The 3,900-nt window shown below is 44.8% G+C and overlaps 1 pseudogene; it reads left to right on the top strand.

The window, feature by feature from the left end:
- The first annotated feature begins 2,777 nt into the window (after window positions 1-2,777).
- On the top strand, window positions 2,778-3,665 carry LOC123396531 (annotated as a pseudogene).
- The last annotated feature ends 235 nt before the right edge of the window (window positions 3,666-3,900 follow it).

Genomic DNA, 3,900 nt, shown 5'->3' with positions numbered 1-3,900 from the left:
TGGGGAAGGTGGGTTGTGTATAAGTGTTTGATCTAAGACGAGATCAAGGTTTCTGGCCCAACGACAAAGTTTCAAAACACCAAAACGTCTCACAAATTAACTCGCTATATGTGCAATGGCAGTGTTATCAAACGAACTCCAAATTTTCGAAATTTTGTAGGCAGTCTACCTACACTGAAATAAGATAACACGCCAACTTTCGACCTATTCCGAGAATGTGTGATAAACACTTTTAAAAACAATATTTTAACGATGTCACGGGTGTGTGTGTGTGTGTGTGTGTTTTGTCTCCAAATGGTCAATGGCAAGAACGAAGAGAACCAACAACTAACAATGGATGCCAGTTTTGAAAAAAATGGCGGCAAAGTTTCAATGAGATGCGAATGATGCGGATGATGCGGTGACGAATGTGACAAACAAATGGTACACATAATGAAAACTCAAAATAACTGGAAGGAATCTAGAGCGTCGGTCTGGGCTGTTACAACTCTCCTCCACTAAAAAGAGATCTCGACCCGAGATCTTAAAACAAGAAGAGAGAAAGATGAAATGGAGATGTAAAACTTACTTGCTTCTTTGACAAGAGTGAACCCAATGAATCTTGAAAGTTCCAAAGACATGAACAATGGCACGAGGAACAAGGAATAATTTGAAACCATACAAGTTGAAACGAGATAGACAAGGAACAATAGAGAAAGAATTTGGTCAGTACTCGGGTAGAAAAGAGAAGCAAGACTTGATAAGATGTAAAGAAATTCAAAAGATATCACAACACTACGGTTAATTGATAAGAAAGGAAAGAACATGATCTTGCTAACATGAAATGATGATTCGATGAGAGCAACATCACAACGCCTCCAGCACAAAAGAATAGATCCTATATCTTTGGAGAGAAACGACCGGGAAAAATGAGAACTTGTACCACCATTGAATTTGATGAGCATTCGTACAATAAGGATTGAACGGAGTTGTTGGAAAATCAACACAAATATAATAAGCTTGTTGTGGACTTATGGAAAACATCTCAAAATTATGAGGTGACAACAGCCCACTAAAAGAAATAGAGATTGCTTGCGAGCAAGAAGAGATGAAACACTCCTTTCACTAAGAGGATGCATCAAGGACATGGATGATTGACAAGCACCATGATGGAAACAATACTTAGGAAATGCTTTACGTGAAATCCAATCGAAAATAGCTTGATGGAAGAAATGATTGGTTTATATATCTCATTCTTCATAAATTCTCTTCTAGACTCCTCATGAATCAAGAATGCTATAACACCATCTCAAGAGATAAAGGAGAAAGAATAACACTTTAGAAGTCAATGAATACTTGAGATCCTCCAACAAGAATCTTGAAGAACACTTGAGAATGAATAAAACTCTTGATAAAACCACCATGAAGAACCTCCATATACAAAAGAATGAAAAAAAGAATTGAAGGTTGAAAAGAATAATATTTACCTTTGAAGGATTTAGAAGCAACTTTGCAAAGAGATAATTGAGAAAAGCTTGGAACTCCAGAAAAGAAAATATAAACAACTTGGAACTGAGAATTTGATATCTCTCTTCAATCTGTTCAAGAAGAATAAGTGGTGTGCCAAATTCATAACTAAATAACCTCGCTCTAACACCAACTTGTAACACCCATGATGTGATCATATCCTAATTTTGGCACGAGGGCCTCGATATGGATAGAAGCGCATCTCACCATCTCGCAAGAATGGATATCGTTACAAGTACATGTAAATAAGAGATGAGTATATGGAATTGGCTGACACTCGCCACAAGCTAATCATGATCATTTCATTACAAACATAGATTCAGTCACCACTCAGAAGAGAAGCATGTCACTACGGACGAAATCAAATGATAAAAACGATGTCCATCCTTGCTATCCCAGGCTGTCGGCCTCGAACCCATCCTAGATCGATGAAGTAGAAGAAGAAGGAACTCCATATAGAAGAATCATCGCACTCACGTCAAAGTATCGCTTTACATGTACCTGCAACTGTTGTTGTAGTAATTTGTTAGCCACATGGACTCAGCAATCTCATTTCCAAAGGTATCAGTACTAGCAAAGCTTAATGGGTGAGTCATGGTTAAGTGGTGAGGCTGCAGCAAGCTCTAACCATTTATTTCAGTGGCTAACTTACGAGCAAAAGAGAAAGAGGGGGGTGTTCTACGCATAAATGGACACGAACTGATAATGATCAAGAAGTAATCGTGAACACCTACTTATGGGTCAAACATAACCCCACATTGTCCTCTCTCAGATTGAGAACTCACGAGTAGAGACAACCACGGTTACACACACAATTGGCATATTTTAATTTAAGTTTACTTCAATGTTGCTATGACTCGGCGTTAAACAAAGTTTGCAAGTTTCCACATAACTGCGGGGACAGCTCTCAGAAATATTGAACCCTCCAAGGGTGCTCTAACTTATCCATCACAAACTAGCCACAAGCTGGGTGAAAAACGTCAACCACGAAAATCCCGTCATCTACTTGAAATCCCTATGAAAAACCTCAACCTTGAGATAGCCAAAAGTATCCTCGGAATACCGTGCACAAGATGTTTGAGAAAGGTAAATTCCCAGCGAGGGGTCCATTTTGGAGATTCCGGCGACCTAGAGATGGCGTGGAGGCGAGATTCGGTGGGTGTTTGGCCGGATCTGGATGGACCTGGGCACGAGGGGTCCATTCCCAGCGCTAGAGAGTGGATCCTAGCGACGTCCTTGTAGATCGGCGGGGAAGCTAATGGACTATGGACATGGCGTCCGAAGCATCTCCTGTTCAACGAGAAAGAGAAATAGATCACGGGGTGAGGGGAAGATGCGGGAGGAGGGAGTGCATGGCACGAGGGCACGAGTTCGGGCCTGGAAGGGAACGGGCGGTGCTCCGGCGAGATGCAACTCGGTCGCTGATGGCCGTCGTGGCGCGCTCCATCCTCCGCGGCACGCTCGACCTGGACCGTGAGCCCTGACCCCGGATCTCCGACAGCGCTAAGAGCCTCGTCCGCCAGATGCTCGACATGGACCCCCGCAAGCGCCTCACCGCCCGCCAAGTGCTCGGTCGGTAACCATGCATGCATATGCATGTGATCTCAACTCAAACATACGTCAGTGGCGTCTATGCTAGCTCTATCATCATCAATAGTGGACATACGCTGATCGACAATCTATCAATCTGCGTACGTACACGTGCATGCAACGCACTTGTAGCTGCAGGACGCGAAGAAGGCGTTGAACGTGCCGCTGGGGGACGTGGTGCTGGCGAGGCTGAAGTAGTTCTCAGTCATGAACCGCTTCAAGAAGAAGGCAACGCGGGTGATCGCCGAGCAACTGTCGGTGAAGGAGGTGTAGGTGATCAAGGAGATGTTCGCGTTCATGGACACGGACAACAACGGCCGGTTCACGCTGGAGGAGTTCAAGGCCGGCCTCGCCAGGTGGGATCCAAGCTGCTCATGGAGGCCGCCGACGTCGACGGCGACGGCTACCTCGACTATGCGGAGTTCATCGCCATCACCATCCACCTGCACCGCCTCTCCAACGACCAACACCTCCGCAAGGCCTTCCTCTTCTTCGACCGCGACAGTAGTGGCTACATCAAGCGCGCCAGTACCCCAGGCAGCGCTCCAAGTCACTCAGCAACAGCCTGATCAAGCACGGCTCCATCTCCATGGTGCGCTGACCATCCGCGACGCATACATTCATGTACTTCCGACTTCAGATGGTCGATGTGATGCTTGGTTTTTGTTGCATACGCCAGTTCAGTTGAATTGGATTTAATTTGTTCCAGCGGTTTGTTCGTGGTATTGTGCCTCTGGTGGACTGTCTGAATCTTCTCAGGATTAACGCGGAAACGTTTTTGGTCTTACTAGCAAAAGGGCCCAT

This window comes from Hordeum vulgare, chromosome 5H, assembly GCF_904849725.1.
Source record: "Hordeum vulgare subsp. vulgare chromosome 5H, MorexV3_pseudomolecules_assembly, whole genome shotgun sequence".
In the NCBI taxonomy this organism is placed as follows: domain Eukaryota; kingdom Viridiplantae; phylum Streptophyta; class Magnoliopsida; order Poales; family Poaceae; genus Hordeum; species Hordeum vulgare.
The sequence above is the reverse complement of the archived record's forward strand: the minus strand, read 5'-3'. Positions and strand labels throughout refer to the sequence as shown.